The sequence below is a fragment of the Protopterus annectens genome, chromosome 13.part0, assembly GCF_019279795.1.
Source record: "Protopterus annectens isolate FY-2018-M chromosome 13.part0, PAN1.0, whole genome shotgun sequence".
NCBI classification, from domain to species: Eukaryota; Metazoa; Chordata; order Ceratodontiformes; family Protopteridae; genus Protopterus; species Protopterus annectens.
Window position 1 is genome coordinate 974457975 of NC_056747.1, and position 17012 is coordinate 974474986.

The following is a 17012-nucleotide window of genomic DNA, read 5'->3' on the forward strand; positions in this document are numbered from 1 at the left end:
TTGGTCCAAGGGTATTCCTGCAGATGCCAAATGAGCTAGCTGAACAGAGCTCAACTGTCCATTCCCCTAATAGAGAATCTAGGGCTATGGACAGATATGGGAAGCGAGTATATGCATCAGCAACTTTTGCCTTACAGTCGCTGAATTATGTGGCACATTTTACTAGGTTACAGAGGGACTTAATAAAGGAACTGTCTAACTCTATCCCTGGGTCCATGTCTGCAGAGGAGGCAAAAGTTTATTCCTCGTGACTGGCCACCCTACAGTCCATATCAAATGTGTCCTTGAGGTTCATCTCTCATGCAGCTGAAGGCTCCTCATGGGCTCCAGGTACAGGCATATCCATTATTGAGGCTTGCCTGGATCTGCTTGTGCTACTTTGCGGAGCCCTTTAAAGAGTCATTCATCAATGCAACTTTTGAAGGATCTTCCCTTTTTGGGCCTACTGTTAGAGACACTTCCCGGTAGTGAACAAGATGAAACAACCCCATCTGCCATAGGGATCCGTTTTTTTTTTTTTTTTACCCCGCAGATATCCTTCTCCAGGAATCAGTGCAGTGGTAAGAAAATGTGGTTTTGGAAATCTCAAGGGCCTTTTCAATACTCACATCGAGAATTTTCCCCAGAGCCAGAAGGGGAGATAATTATAATAATGAAAGATGCTGCCCACATGGCAGAGGGGGTCCACAAAATCAAGAGTCTCGAGATTCCCTCTTGGGCAGACCCTTCCAGTGTTTCTGAAAGGTTGCCTGACTGTTCTCTGGAGGCAGTTGGGGGACGCTTGAATTTGCACCCAGAAGCCTGAGCAGCCATCACAAAAGACGCATGGTTGCAAAGAATTGTATCCTGAGGATATTTTATTCCTTTTTTACAAAATCCACCAAGAATAAGAAAGAATCTTCTGGTGTTACACACTGTCAGCAGGAGCAAGCAGAGCTGGAAATTCAAAAGCCGCTAGACAAGAGTCATCTGAGAGGTCCCCAGATATCAGAAAGGAGCCGGTTTTTAATCAAGGTTCTTTTTAGTGCCAAAAAAAAAAACGAGACCTAGATTTCATTTATCTAAACAAATTCATAAAGACTTCCAAATTCCAGATGGTCATGGTTCATTCCATTCTACCATTGCTCCAGGACGACAACTGGATGCACTGTATAGATCTGAAGGATGCGTGCAGTCACATAAAAATTAACGGATAAACTCGAAGATTCCTTCGCTTCTGGCTGGGAGCCAGTTATCAGTTTAGAGCCCTGCCCTTTGGTCTCACCACAGTCCCCAGGGTGTTCACCAAATGTATGGCAGTTGTTGCAGCTCATCTAAGACTGCATGGATTCAGGGTGTTTCCTTATTTAGAGAACTGGCTTTTCACTGCCTTAACCAGCCATCTACTGATAACAGCCAGAGGCTGTCATCAACACTTGACTCATTTTCTAGGCATCACCGTGAAACTTGCAAAGTCCAAACCTCAGCTAGTACAAGTCTTGGTTATAGGAGCTCACCTAGACACAGTGAATCTTCAAGTTTTCTTACAACACAGCAGAATTCTCTCTCTAAGGTTACATGTCATCCAAATTCTGTCTTATCCTGTTCCTCTTTCCAAACTGGTCTTACGAGCTTTGGGTCGATGGCTGCTACTTTCGCATTAATACCAACAGCTCATTTTCATGTGAGCATCCTTCAGTGGACTTTGCAAGTGCAGTGGTCCATTTTGCAACAACCTTTGCAATTTCCAATAAGATTGTCTGGGCTATGCAAGGATGCGTTACTTTGGTGGATCCAATCCAATGAGATTTGTCAGGGCCACCTCTTTATTTTTCCTCCACCCCGCACCACCCTGACCACAGATGCCTCTCAATTCGGGTGGGGGGGTGGGGCATTACCTAGGACGGACTGTTCAAGGCACATGGGACCCCAGTAGAGACCAGGTTGCATATAAATGTCCTGGAGATGAGAGCAGTCCTTTTAGCGTTGCAGGCCTTTCAGAGCGCTCTCCCTCTACAGACAATTGTTAATCAGATGGACAGTATGTCAGTGGTTTGATACATCAACAAACGAGGGGAACCAGATCTTACCCTGTTTGCTGAGAAGGGTGAGAGTTTGGCAATGGGCAGTCTCATCCAACCGTTTTCTTATAGCAATGCACATTGTGTGCTAGCAGACAGGCTCAGCGGGACTACTCTGATGCCTCATGAGTGGTCTGTGTCGGTCAGTGGCAAACATGATCTTCCACCAGTGGAGTCAACCTTGCTCTGACCTATTTGCCTGTCCCCTCAACAGGTGCAGCAGGTTCCTTATCCTAATCCCTCCTCAGGGACAGTCACCTAGAGATGCTCTAGTCCACATTTGGCCTTCTTGTCTTCTTTATGCTTTCCCTCTCCTATCCATAATCCCCATGTTTCTTCAGAAAGCTTTCAGGTTGAAGAGCACAATAATTCTCATTGCTGCTTTCTGACTTGCGTAGATTTGGCTTCCCTTTCTGTGGTCTCCTCTACTATGTCCTCCATGGACATTGGACCCACAGCCATCAGGCCTGACTTATCTGGACATTCCAGGGCTCAAATTGACTGCATGGTTTCTCCAATTCCAGTGATGGCTAGATATCCCAGGCTTTTCTTCTCCAGTTTGAAGAATTTTATTTTCATCCCAGAAATCCTCTACAAGAAAGATTTATAAAAGTAAATGGAAAATATTTTCCTTATGGGCTCAGCAGAGGGATCTGGATTCTTTCTCTGCTCCTATTTCTGCTGTGTTAAAATTTCTAGCATCTCTTTCAAAGTGGGACCTCTTTTTCTAGTATCAGAGTCCAGCTGGCTGCGGTTTCGAATTTTTATTTTGAAGATAATCCCTTTCCTTTATCATCATGTAGGCTGTGTAAGGCTTTTCTTAAGGGTAACTTTTTACGTAGGCCACCTATTTAAGAACCCCATACCACCTTGGGATCTTACTTTGCTTTTACAGGGTCTAACACAATCTAGCTTTGGAACCCCCTGCAAAAGCGGACCTCAAATTCCTTTCTTGGAAAAGTTTTTCTCATAACCGTAACTGTGGCAAGGCGAGTCTCTGAACTCCAAGCACTTTCTTCAAAACCACCTTATTTGGACTCCCATGATGATAGGGTAGCTTTAAGTACAAATGTATCCTTCTTACCTAAAGATGAGTCAGACAAAACTATTAATCAAGTCATCAGTTTGCCAGTTTTCTTCCCTAAATTTCAGAACAAAGGAGAATACATGTTTCGTTTATTAGATGTGCATAGACAGCTTTGCTTCTACCTTCATAGAATGAAGGAAATTAGAAAAACTGATCAGTTGTTTTTCTTTTACAAAAAGCAAATTGGGTAGGCCTGTCTCAAAAGCTACATTAGGCAAATGGATAACTGATTTGTATTTCTCAAGTCTAGTCCCTAAAAGGTTTGCTTTTGCCAAAACAACTAAGAGTTCATTCAAGTGGGTCAATGGCTAGCTACATCATCTGCTTTTTGGTGCAGAGCTTCCATTGATTATATATGTGCATGGTCTAAAGTTCATACCTTTGTAGCTCATTATAAATTGGACATCTTCTCTAGAAATAGAGCTGCATTTGGTTCTGCTATACTCTGAAACATCCTTCCATAAAGGCTACCCAAAGTTAATGTAGCGGGAGGCACTGTCCCGTCAATTGAGGAACGAATGAAAATGACTCCCATCAATTGAGGAACGAATGAAAATGACAACATCCGATATTTAAGTTATGTACTTATCATAACTATGCACCCATATTGTCCATTTTCATTTTTCCTCAACTCCCCCCTCACTGTCCCCCTTCCTTGGCTTTGGAAATTACCTGATGGGAGTTTCTCAGGAACAGTTGTTTCTGTATGAGCCTCTGTTCTGTTACTTCTGTTATTGTCAGTGTCATCAGTGTTTTGTGTGTGTGTGTGTGTGTGTGTGTATATGTATGTGTGTGTATGTATATATATATATATATATATATATATATATATATATATATATATATATATATAAACTTTTTTTTTTTTTTTTTTTTTTTTGACCCGCAGTAGTGGTGCTGCGGTAGCGTTGTCACCACACAGCAAGACGTTGTCCCGTTCGATTCTCAGCTAGAGCGTCTTCTGTGTGGAGGCGTGTGTGAATGGGCGTGCCTTAGTTGAAGGTTGTGCATCAGGGCTGGTAACTCGGCACGTAAAAATCCACTAGCAAAACATTAGCAGACCAGAGTTCCGCTGTGGCGACCCCTAACCGGGATAAGCCGAAAGAGACATTACTTTTTTTTTTTGTATGTGGCTTAGAGACAGCAAACTCGATCTGAGGTAAAGCAGTGATCAGGGGCATTATGGGTAAAGGGATGAGCTTGAGAGCTGGATCCTAGACTGTAAAGAATAAAATGGCCGAGTTGGATCTGAGAATCGGATCCGAACCCATCAGTTGTGGAGGAATGAAAATGGACAACACAGATGCATAGTTATGGTAAGTACATAATTTAAATTTTAACTTTATTACCCAAGATACTGACACTAGTCAGACTACTGACAGTAGTCGTACAAACAGACTCTGTGCACCTAGATAAATGCATTAACCTCATAATCCCTACCAGATCCAAACAAAATGAGAAGTTTAAAAGAAAATCATCTTGGTGGATGTTCTTAGTGTTTCACTGTTGCAGTCATCACCTGTGGGTTATCCCTGCTGTGGTAGTCCTCGGCCAGCCCGAATACCAGAGTCAGTGTTTTTGTGCGCCGGCTGCTGTCGCCTGCAGTCTGATGTCAGGTCGTCAGTACTATAAAGCAAGGCAGTCGACGTCATTACATCAGTCTTTCTTGCCTTGGTGCCCGTAGCAGAAGCTGTTTGCACGAGTGCAGGTCAGTCCTTACCAGAAGTCAAATTTCAGCAGAAAACGTCTAAAGCTAAGAACCCCGTTGGAGACTCTCTTTTTTTTTTTTTTTTTTCTTGCTCTAACCGAAGTCCAAAAAAGTTAACAATTGTCTCGCCTGTGGAAGGCAGATCCCACACCGAGACTTTCATTTTTACTGTATCACTTGTCTAGGCCTAGACCATGACGTCCCTCGTTGCCAGTTCTGTGCCCTCTTTAATGTGAGAACCATTCACAGTAGAGCTCTTTTTGCACACAATTATTTTCTTATTCTGTCTTCGAATTCTGATATGGCGTCCATCATCCAAAAAAACATAAAGATGGAGACAGGCCACATAAGGCACGACGATGCTACCGCTAAGCAAGTCATCGGCACTTTCGCAGCCCCTGATGTCAGACTCTCTTTCTGTGCAGGCCTCTGCTGAAACCCTTTCAGAGTCTGGTATGCCGCAGAAATCCACTTTGTCTTCCTAGCCTTTGGCTGTCTCTGCCTTGGTTGGGTTCAGAGCCGTGACGCAGGCACTGGCTTCTGAGGAGGCCATTCGCACTACTGATCGTAGACAAAAACCGAATTCTTCTCTTCCGACTACCATTTCTCAGAGACCGGCAGTTTCTCTCAGGCCTCGAAGCCAGGCCACTCCTAGGAAATGTGCTTCTAGCCACCGTCTTGCTGCTGCTCTCCCCACCCCAAACTCAAATGCTTAAAAAGCGGAAGATCTCATCTCCCTTATCCGAGGTACTCAAGCTCGTACTCCAAAAAGGAAATGCTTCCTTCTCCAGAAATTGACAAACCAAGAGTCTGAGGAATATGAGTATTCTGCCTTTTAAGAGGAACAACAGCCCTTAACTGTGTGAGGATTCAGATGCAGAGGAATCCATCCCCTCTGCCTCCCCTCCAAAGGACCTCCCCTTCGGGGAAACCCTTCATTCCCTCAGGGAGCATTTTCAGTGAGAATCTCAAGACTACCCACAGTCAAAGAAACAATTTAGAGAGTTTCTGGACCTGCCCCAGCACAGACCCCCCTGGCCATCCCACTTATCCTAGAAGTGGTGGATGATGTTTTCCTTGAATCCAGTTTAGCCCCTGATGCCTGCTTCCTGCTCCAGCTAAACCTCTGTAGAGTACCAGATTCCCACAAATACCTGTACAGTAACACTGCTGCAGACCCTGAGGTCATTACACAGGGACCCAAAGGAGCTAAGACTAGTTCTACCTTAGCTATCAGAGCACTCAGTTCCATATGTTAAAATATCAAGAGCACACTGGAACAATTAAAACAGAAGGTTGCTACCTCTCCTGACGGTGCCAACTCAAAAGAGCTGGCAGAATTACTGCACGCTGCTTGTCAAGTGGCCAAGCACTCTTTACATTGTGGATATGACTCAAGAAGCCTCTAGCAGGGCAGCAGTGACAGGATCTGTTATTAGAAGACATGCATGGCTGAAGGAACAACCTCTCCCTGATCATGTCAAATCTAAACTTATCGATGCACCCCTAGATAAGGAACATCTGTTGGGGAAAAAGCAGAAGAGGTGCTTAAAAAGATGGAAGACAAGGCAAAATCTATGCAAACAGTAAAAGATTTCTTTCAAGTTCAACTGCCCAGATTCAGCAGGAACTTCCCCTCTAAGCACTGGGCCTTCCCAGCAGACAGGGCCAAAGTAAGCCCCGCAGGGACGGGACCTCCAGGCCCCTACCCCAGGGCCAGCATAGAAGCAAACAATGGACCACTTCCACCTCTTTAAGACAGGGAGTTCTAAGCCAATCTTCTATGGTAAGCACTCACAGTGACTCTCCCTCCCCCTCTACCCTCCTTTCAATCATCTAAAACTAGGAGGAAGGCTCACCCTCTTCAAGGACAATTGGGTCTCTATAACCAAGGACCAATGAGTATTAAAAATAATTTCTCAGGGATACAGATTTTCCTTCAGCGAACTCCCATTTTCAAGAGGGTACCCAGACCTCCCTCCAAACCAGTGGGAAGAGGCATTAAAACAGGTAAAAACACTAATATCCCAGGGGGCAGTAGAACCTGTCCCTCCGGATCAAACAGGAAGAGGTTTTTACTCCAGACTATTCCTTGTTCCCAGGAAAGAGGGCACTTGGTGCCCCATCCTGGATCTATCCAAACTGAACACCTCCTTGGTGGTCCCCAGATTCAAAATGCTAACCTTGCAGCAGCTCCTGCCTATGCTAACACAAAACGCCTGGCTGGTGACACTAGACCTAAAAGATGCCTACCTCCACATCTCCATCAGGGAATCGTGCAGAAAATTCCTGCGCTTCAGAGCAGGCAATCAGCACTTTCAGTACTCTACACTGAATTTTGTCTTATCTACTGCTCCCAGAGTATTTGTCAAATGCTTGGCCCTTGCTGTAGCATTCCAGACAGAGAAATATACAGATTTACCCTTACCTGGACGACTGCCTCATTCAGGCAAACAGCAAAGAAATGCTGCTCCAGGACCTTCTCTTTGTCAGAAAACTCCCAACTTCCTTAGAGTTTCTCTATCAACAAGAAAAAATCAAAGCAAAACCCCACCAGGAAAATTGTTTTCCTGGGAGCTGTGCTAGATGCATCAACCCTAATGGCTTTCCTATCCCCAGAAAAGCAGAACTTACTGCCTCAATACTTCACCCAGCTGGCCTCCAGAACTCACCTCACTGCGGGGAAGTTCCTGCAAGCCCGGGGATACATGGCATCTTGCATTCTCACCCCTCTCATCCCTCTCACCAGGCTTCACATGAGAAAGCTTCAGTGGTATGTAAAAAAACCTCTGGTGTCAGCACTCTCTCTCTAGACCACTTTCCCACTGATCCCTTACCTAAGGGACGAAGTCCTCTGGTGGGCAGAGGCTGTGCCATAAACAAGGGTTTTCCCTTCATCCGCCACCCTTCTGGCCAGACAGTCCCCACCAACGCCTCAGACATAGCTTGGGGTGGCTCACCTAGCAGGCAGGTGTACCCAAGGCCTCTGGAATGCCCAGCAACTTCACTTGCACATCAACCAGAAAGAAATAATGGCAGTGCAAAACATTCGGACTTCCTTCCAGCCCCATCTCAGGCCAGGGGTCCTCCTTATAAAGACAGAGAACACCACAGAAATGTACATCAACAAGTAGGGGGGCACCCAGTCGTACCCCCTGTGCAGATTAGCCATGAGTTTATGGCTTACAGACACACCTCCATGGGGCTACAATTAACTGCCCATACTTACCAGGGATCAGCAACACTCTGACAGACCACTTAAGCAGAAACTTACTGGACCTCCATGAATGGCAGCTCCACAGAGAAATCTTTCTGCAAATCACCCAGGAGTGGGGAACCCCACCTCTTTACCTCACACCTCAAGTTTTGTACCAGGGAGTATCACCTCCTAGCATGGAAGGTGGATGCATTAACCTTCCCCTGGAGCTCCCTCTTTGTGTACACATACCCTCCTCTGCTCCTTATTCCCAAGATTCTAATCAAAATAAGAGAGGCAAGACCAAAGCCCATCTTCATCACTCCAGATTGGCCCAGACAGCATTGGTACCCCTTACTACGCAGTCTGACCTTACAGCCCCCGTAGCTTCTTCCCCTAAGGTCAGACCTCTTGACCCAGGAGAGGGGGAGGGTACTGTACCCAGACCTACAGACTCTCAAACATTCAGCATGGCGCATACAGTAAAAACTAACAAGAAGTCTCTGTTAAGCAAACAGGCCCTGGACATCATCACAGAGGCCAGAAGGCCCAGCACAAGAAAATCTTATGCAGGAAAATGGAAAAGATTCTCCTCCTGGAAACGATCAAAAGGGGGCAGTACCTCCCAGCCTTTCATCCCTCTCATCCTGGATTACTTAGCAGAGTTGCTCAATAGTGGCCTCGCCTTCTCTATTAAAATCCATGCCTCGGCCATCTCTGCCCATTGTGATTCAGACCCACCCCTCTTCTCTCATCTTTTCATTAAGCAATTCCTCAGAGGGGCTTCTAATATCAGGCCTCCCAGAAGACCACCTACTCCACTCTGGGACCTGCATTATGTGTAGAAAAACTAACTTTACCTTTTTTGAACCTGCTGCTTCAACAGAATTGAAATACCTCTCCTGGAAGACTTCTTCCTAATAGCTATCACCTCAGCCAGAAGGGTCTCAGAACTTCAAGCCCTCATGGCTGTCGAGCCCTTCATAATTTTCCATGCAGACAGTCTTTCCATGAGGACTAATCCCTCCTTTATGCCCAAGGTGGTATCTAATGTGACCCTTAACCAGGCCATTCACCTTCCCACCTTCTTCCCCAACCTTCAAAACAAGGAAAACAAGGGGGAAGAATTCTACACTCACTAGACATGCACAAACAACTCGGATACTATCTGGACTGCACTAAGCCATTCAGAAAAACTGACCAGCTTCTTGTAAGCTTTACCTCAGGGGCAGAGGGAAAGCCAATCTCCAAGCAAACCATTTCCAAATGGATTTCACACTGTATCCATTTTTGCTACAGTCTACATGGGAAACCCATCCCTAAGTCGATCCTTACCCACTCCACTAGGGCAACCTCCACTTCCCTTGCCTTCCTCAAGAGTACCACCTACCAGGAATATATATTGGAAGTGGCCACCTGGACCTCTGTCCATACCTTTACAAGCATTACCATCTACCTCTCTTTTTGAAGTCTAGGGCAGGGTTTGCCTCTGCAATTCTACAGGGGCTCCTGTCCCATACCTAGGACTCTACCTATCCTTCTTCCCTTTACCTCAGCTTTGGGAATCTTCCCACAGGTGATAACTGCTACAGTGAAACACGAAGAACATAGTACAATTGTGTACACTTACCATAAATACAGATGTTCGAGTGTATTCACTGTTGCAGTCTTGGTTTCCCTCCATCCCCCTTTTCACATCTTCCCCTAGGGGGACACTTGCTTCTCAGGGTGTCTCTTAGCCACCAGGACCACTTCTCTCTTTTCCTTTGGGCTTCTGACGGGTTAGGGCAAGAAAAACTGATGTAATGACATCGGCTGCCTTGCTTTTATAGTACTGACAACCTGACGTCAGACTACAGGCAACAGCAGCCGATGCACAAAAACGTTGACTCTGGTATTCGGGTCGCCCAAGGGCTACCACAGCAGGGATAACCCACAGGTGATGACTGCAACATTGAATACACTCGAACATCTACATTTACGGTAAGTGTACACAACATTGTAAATAAAAAATACAATAAAAGAAAGAAAAACTTTGTAAACTTTACAGCAAAGCAAAAATGTACTTCAATCAAGATTACCATAAAAAAGTTAGTAAAAGGACTAAAAAACACCATCAGAAATACAAAGGCAACTGAACTTAGACTAGCATCAGAAACTAAAGACATTTACAAATCGTTCTTTAATCGTATTAGCAACCTAAGGAGTAACACTCAGCAATGCGTAGAACTTGTCCAAATTGGCACTACCTACTCAGATCCTGTAAAAGTAGCCAGCATAGTAGCAAACAAATTCAGTACAAATTTCACCCCCGAAACATCTGAACAAAACCAGCATATCCCACAGAGTCTGAAACCATCATTGAAAACAAAGGATACTTGCTAAAATTACTCTTCATAATAAAAAACGCATCATCTGTGGAGTCTGAGCTAAACTCACTAAACTAGGTCTAAATCCCTATGTCACAAGATGGGTTGCCATCTGGCTCACTGACAGAACCCACACTGTAAAAGTTGCCGACTCCAAATCTGACTTCAAACCAGTGACAAGTGGAGTACCTCAGGGTTCAGTCCTGGGACCTCTCCTGTTTGGTATCTACTTTTCTGGAGTACAGGCTAACAGAAGGCCTCTGGCTAACAAAGTTCACAGATGACTGCAAACTAGGAGCTATAGTCGAGTCCCCAAATGATGTGGACATCCTACAGAAGAGCCTCACTGAGACAGATGCCTGGTGTCAGAGCCTTGGCCTCAAGCTCAATGCCAAAAAGTGCATTCTTATCCCCTGTCTTAAAAACTCTGTACCCATGAACTACCACATAGGCGGCAGTCTTCTTACCGCTGAATGTGTGATAAGAGACCTTGGGACTCAGGTGGACAGTAGTCTCTCCTTTGATAATCACATTGCCACAGTAGTCAGGAAATCCTTCTACATGGCACACCTCATCACAAAAAGGTTCTCATCCAGGAAAAAAGAGGTCATTGTTCCCCTCTACTCGACACTCATTAGACCCATTATATAGTGTACAATGCCCCTTTTGGAATGTACCTCACAAGACATCTGCAGCAGCTGGAGAGGCCACAGAAGTACCTCACAAAGAGGATTACTGGCCTCAAACAGATGCCCTACACTGACAGTCTCAAAAAAACTCCAGCTTTACTCTGTAGCATATCGCCTACTCCGAGGTGATCTCTGCCTAACATATAAAACTATGTCAAACCCAGAACTGTTGGACATGCTACACCTAAAGAAATCCCAGTCCCTTCGAGCTACACGCTCTAGGGACCTAAACCTTGTCACCACAATAAACAGTATATGCTGGAGGCATAGATTCCTGTCCCAGAGACTTCCCTTATTCTGGAACAAGCTACCCATCTATGTCAAGCAAAGTTCCTCATTAACACTCTTCAAGAAAAATCTTGATGCGTGGATGGGAAATAGGAAGTACACCCCGGGGATCACTTCTGTGGTTCTGCTCGACAGGGACACAGGAAATTAACTTTCTTGGGTTGGCGTAAGCCAGGGAACTTTGTTGGCTAAGCTTACTTAGGCCCTTGTGCCGATAGCCTAGTACCTACCTATGAACGTATAATATACCCAGTTGCCTGCTAAACAGTACAAAGCATGCCCTAGTGGACCCATTGCTACAGCTGTTTAGCCTGAGCTTATCCACTGATTTTGTCCCTCAAATATGTCACGCAGCTGTTGTAATGCCACTTCTCAGAGGTAGACTTGCCACTCGCCTCAGAGGCTGCGGAACTATTAGCCTTAATAGTCACATCTGCAAAGCCATGGAGCATATAATTGACCTAATTAATAATGATATCAAAAAAATCCTACAGTTCTTGATCACTAGCTGTTTGGCTTTGTTAAGGATAGATCCCATCTAATGAATCTGGCCAACTCTGAGAGAGTAATGCAAGGAACACGCTGTCTGTACAGCATACCTCGACCTGACTAAAGTTTTTGACACCATACCACACACTACCATAATAAACAAGCTGCCTGAGCACCAAACTGACCCTTGCATAGTTAGGTGGATATCTCATTGATTGAGGAATAGAACCCATAGTGCTTCCTTAGTAAACACAAAGGTGACAGGTAGTGTTCCTCAAGGCTGTGTCTGTGCTGGGACCCCTACTACTCAGCATCTGTTTCGCATTTCTGCGAATTACAAATGGTGATCTCTGTCTAGCCAAGTTGGTGGACAGTTGTAAATTTGTCATTCACTAATTCCCTTTTGTTAACAGAAGCACTGATTTGAACTTAAATATATCAACAACTGGCACCCAAAAAATGGGTTAAACGTAAGTACTAAAAAGTACAATCTTGGCACATTTGGTAAACAATTCCTACTCCAAAATGAGAGAGTGGTGATGTACATTTTCCCTGTCTCCCTAGTTTCTGTCATTTAATAACAAGTTACCCATTACCCAGCAGTGAAATATACACTAGTTATATATAATAGCAGGTATACACAAATGCACTATATCTAATTAAGAGAAATTTTGCTTATTGTACTACTCAAAAGTCATGTAATTTTAATTTAATAATTTGATAACTGCCTGCATGGACTGGTCAGTTTCTAAACCTTTTCAGCCACAACCACGTCTACGGGGGCAGGGGTAGTACGAGGACACGCGTGTGTGTGTGTGTGTGTGTGTGTGTGTGTGTGTGTGTGTGTGTGTGTGTGTGTGTGCGCATATATACGAGTTCGTGCTAGCCAGTCTACCAATATACTTTTGTGAGGTGGGAAGAAACTGAAGCAGACTTGGAAATCCCAAACAGGTGTGGTGGGAATTTGCAGACTCAAGAGAAGTAGTAACTCAAGGTCAGCGTTGAATGCTGGACCATATCACTGCAAGACAGAGACTGTAATTGGCTTCCTTTCAGAAGTGCAAGACCACGGGTCCAAGTCCCACAGTTTTGGAAAAAAGTGTGATTGCCAGAAAATGTAGCAAATCTTGAAACTTGTAATTCTGTTAAGAGATTTTCCTTGTGGTGGCTTGGCCCTCTTCACTCCCCAACATAGCTTTGTAAGTTCATAGGTGTTTACTAGGCTAACAATTACAAGAGCCTTTTTAAGCCTAGCCATGCATCCCAAATCTCTGACAAGTTCTGATACCCTTGATAAGTGTAAGCAGGGGACTTGGAAGATGAACCATTTACAGGTTGTCTGTGTCCATTAAAGACATAGGTGCCAAACCAGGGATGAATTTCCAGTTTCCCATCCAGTTGTCCAAGTTGCACTTAAATAATTGGGTTGGGGAGGAACTCTGCTTCATATGGATGGGGAGCCTGTTCCATAGACTGGATAGTCTCTGGGATACATAACTCTCTCTCCAGCAGGTCCTTTTTATATCACAGGCAAAAGGTTTAAGTCTTTAGAATGGGTAATTATGGTGGTGATTGTTTTGTGGATATGCAGGAGGTCCATCAGAGTGGAGTCTGACAGTGCCCTGTAAAAAGGCATAGATCTCCTCTCAAAAGCCTGTAGGAGACAGAATACAGGGATAGGGCCTTGAGGCAGTCTGCATAGGACATTTTACTTACTCCCTGTATTTTATTTAGTGAATAACCTCTGTAGACATTCCAATTGTTGGATATGCCTGGTTAGGTGCATACCAAATGGGGGATTGTACTCAATGATAGGTCTGATAAATGTTGAATACAGTGGAACAATGACTTCCTTGGACTTAGATGCCATACCTTTGTTTATAAGTTGCACAGCATAGAATGATTTTTGTCAGTACTGTATAGACACATGATGGTCAAAGGCTAGATTACCATCTGTGTGTGTCCCCAAGTCCCTGACTACTGGGTCAACTCTAAGGAGGGTGTTTTCAGTATGATAGTGATCTTTATGAAGTCATCCATCCTTGCTAACTGTCATGCATTTCTTGGCATTTAGTTTGTCTATGGCTTTGACACCAGTTGTTTCTGTGTCAGCCTGTCCTGGAGAACATTTGTGGGAGTGTGAGATTCAATGGCAGCTCCTAATTTGCAATAATCTGCATATTTAGTCAAGTAGAGACCACTGACATTGGCCTTGACTTCTGAGAAGTAAATGTCAAAAAGGAGCAGTCCAAGGACTGATACCTGAGGGAACTCCACTTTTGTCTGGCCTGCTTGTAGAGGTGGACTCCCCAATTCTAATTTCCTAGGGGTCTGGTCTTGAGCCAGTTGGCTATCCACCGAGTGACATATGATTTTGTACCGAACATCTTGAGTTTGTCAACAATGCCCAAGTGGGGTATTGTGCCAGATGCCTTGACCAGGTCGAGGTAGGCAGTGTGAACCATTTTTCCCTCATCCGTTGCTCTGGTTACATTCTCAAAGAAGTCCACCAGGTTGAGTAGGCATGATCTGCCCTTGACAAAACCAAACTGGGTGGGGTCCACTGTTTGGATGTTTACTGTATCTCTGTTGATCATCTCCATGATAAATCTTTGTATGGCTTTACATACGTTCATAGGTTGGTACTAGGCTGTCGGCCCTAGGGCCTATACAGTCCTAGCCATAACAATTCCCTGGATATTTCCTCCCACAATATTTACTTCCCTGGACCCCTGTCTAGCAGGACGACTTAAGTGATCCCCGGTGTGAATTTCCTATCTCCCATCCAATCGTCAAGGTTCGTTTTGAAGAGGGCCGAAGAGGCGCAGTCCTTGACATGTATGGGGCAGTCTGTTCCAGAGTCTGGGGAGTCTCTGGGTCAGGAACCTATCCCTCCAGCATGATTTGTTCATTGTGATGGCAAGGTTTAGATCCCTGGAGCGTGTGGCTATGAGAGATTGGGATTTCTTTTAGTGTGGCATGTCCAACATCTCTGTGTTTGACATGGCCTTGTATGTTAAGCAGAGAGAGCCTCTGAGTAGATGATATGCGACAGAGTATAGCTGGAGTTTTTTTTAGATGGTCAGCATAGGGCATCCGCTTTTGGCCTGTGATTCTTTTAGTGAGATATTTCTGTGGCCTTTCCAGTTGTTGCAGATGTCTTGAGAGGTACATACCAAATGGGGCATTGTATTCTATAATGGGTCTAATGAGGGATGAGTACAGTGGGACAATGACCTTTTTTCTGGATGAAAAGCCTTTACTGATGAGGTGTGCCACGTAGAAGGATCTCCTGACTGTTGCGATGTGGTTATCGAAGGTGAGGCCACTGTCCACCTGTGTCCCTAAGTCTGTTATCACACTTGCGGTGTTTAGTGTACTGCCACGTATGTGGTAATTCACAGGTACATGTTTTTTCCCAAAAGGGATTACTATACATTTCTTGGCATTGAGCTTGAGCCCATGGCTCTGGCACCAAGCATCTGTTTCTGTTAGGCCCTTTTGTAGAATATCCACATCATTTGGGGATTCTATAATGGCTCCCAGTTTGCAGTCATTTGCGAATTTTGTTAGCCAGAGTCTCTTAGTGTTGGCCTGTACGTCAGAGAAAGAGATGCCAAACAAGAGCGGTCCGAGGACTGAACCCTGAGGTACTCCACTTGTCTGGAGCTGGTGAGACTTGTGGGTCTGTAGTTTCCACGGTCTATAGATGGCCCACCTTTCTGCTGAGGGATGACTGTTGCTGTTCTCCATTCATGAGGTAAGCCACCTGTTTAGAGGCTACAGTTAAATAGTAATTCCAGAGGCCCTGATAGGTCATGTTTAATGTTCTTCAGAAGGCATCCTAGGATATTGTCTGGGCCTATTGATGCAGTGTTTTTGGTCTTAGAGCATTAAGGACCTGTTCCTTAGTGATAGTAGGGGGGGGAGTTATATTTGATGGTATTTCGTGTGGGAATGTTGTGGGGGGAGAGAGGAGTAAAGCTGGAGTTCAGCCAGGCGGTTTGCGATATCTTCTGGCTCAGTATAGGTGGCTCCGTTTACAATGAGCTCTGCACAAAATTGTGTATTGCCTTCGAGGTTGCAGATACAGCTAAAGAATGCTTTGTGGTCGTCCTTTGTTTGGGAAGCCAAACTTAACTCAAATTTGGCTTTGGCAGACTTTTTGTCCTGAGTTGTTTTAGTTTGACAGTGCTTTTATCCTGCTGGATGATGCACCTCCTACTTTTTTCCATGATTTTCTTCCTTCTGTTATACAGCCTATTGATTTTGTGACTCCATGACATGGTGAGGTATGGCCCTTGATGCTTTCAATTCTAACTCTGGGATCAATATATCTTACAGTAAGAGGAATGCTGTGAAATACTATGTAACTTTGGACTTAAACTTAGTCTGTGTGCTCCATTTGCTTGGGAAAATTGCTTGAGGTACTGTGTAACCGTGGAATTGGTATGTCTTTATGCCTTTTTAGTTTTTCTGTTTTGTGGATCCTAGTTGCAATCCTTGGAATTACAGTAGGAATCAGTCCTAACCTCAGAACCTCCATTTTTCTGTTTGTCTCTATGATAAATGCCTAATTTTGCTGACTTAAACTCCAGCCTTTGACAGTATAAAATCTTTTCACGTATTAATTTCTCTCAACTCGATGCTTATGCTTTTGACCCGTCATGTTGTAATGTTAAAAATGTTTATGTACATGTACCTGCCTTATATACTTAACAGCCTTATCCCAAGAATGCAGCTGTACTAACCTGACCATGAATTTACCCTCATGCACATATATATTATTGATTATTCTTACTAACAGCATAACAGCTGCTAACTTAAGTGAGCACTCTTCAAGTAAATAATGGAAAAGTCCAGCATTGCAGTGAAGACATTGACCTACTTAAATGTGATAGCTGAGTAGATGTGTACACTATTTGCACAAAAAGTACCAAATCTAAGGAACATACATTAGTAAGCTGTTTTTGCAATCATCTTCCATTTTATTCCATTACAGATGAAATTGTTGGTGGGGGGGAGTCGGAACCTATCCCACAGTTTACTGATGTTACAGCTATCCTTCAGATACTTGACTCATCTTGAAAATTCTTCCTGTCACTGAAAAAATATAGGTCAAGCCC

At 44.3% G+C, this 17012-nt stretch overlaps 1 protein-coding gene across 1 annotated transcript in view; it reads left to right on the plus strand.

The window, feature by feature from the left end:
• The window catches only part of ACLY (ATP citrate lyase), a gene marked incomplete at its 5' end in the record, with an annotated part of 1378630 nt that overhangs the window by 857595 nt on the left and 504023 nt on the right, over window positions 1-17012 (plus strand).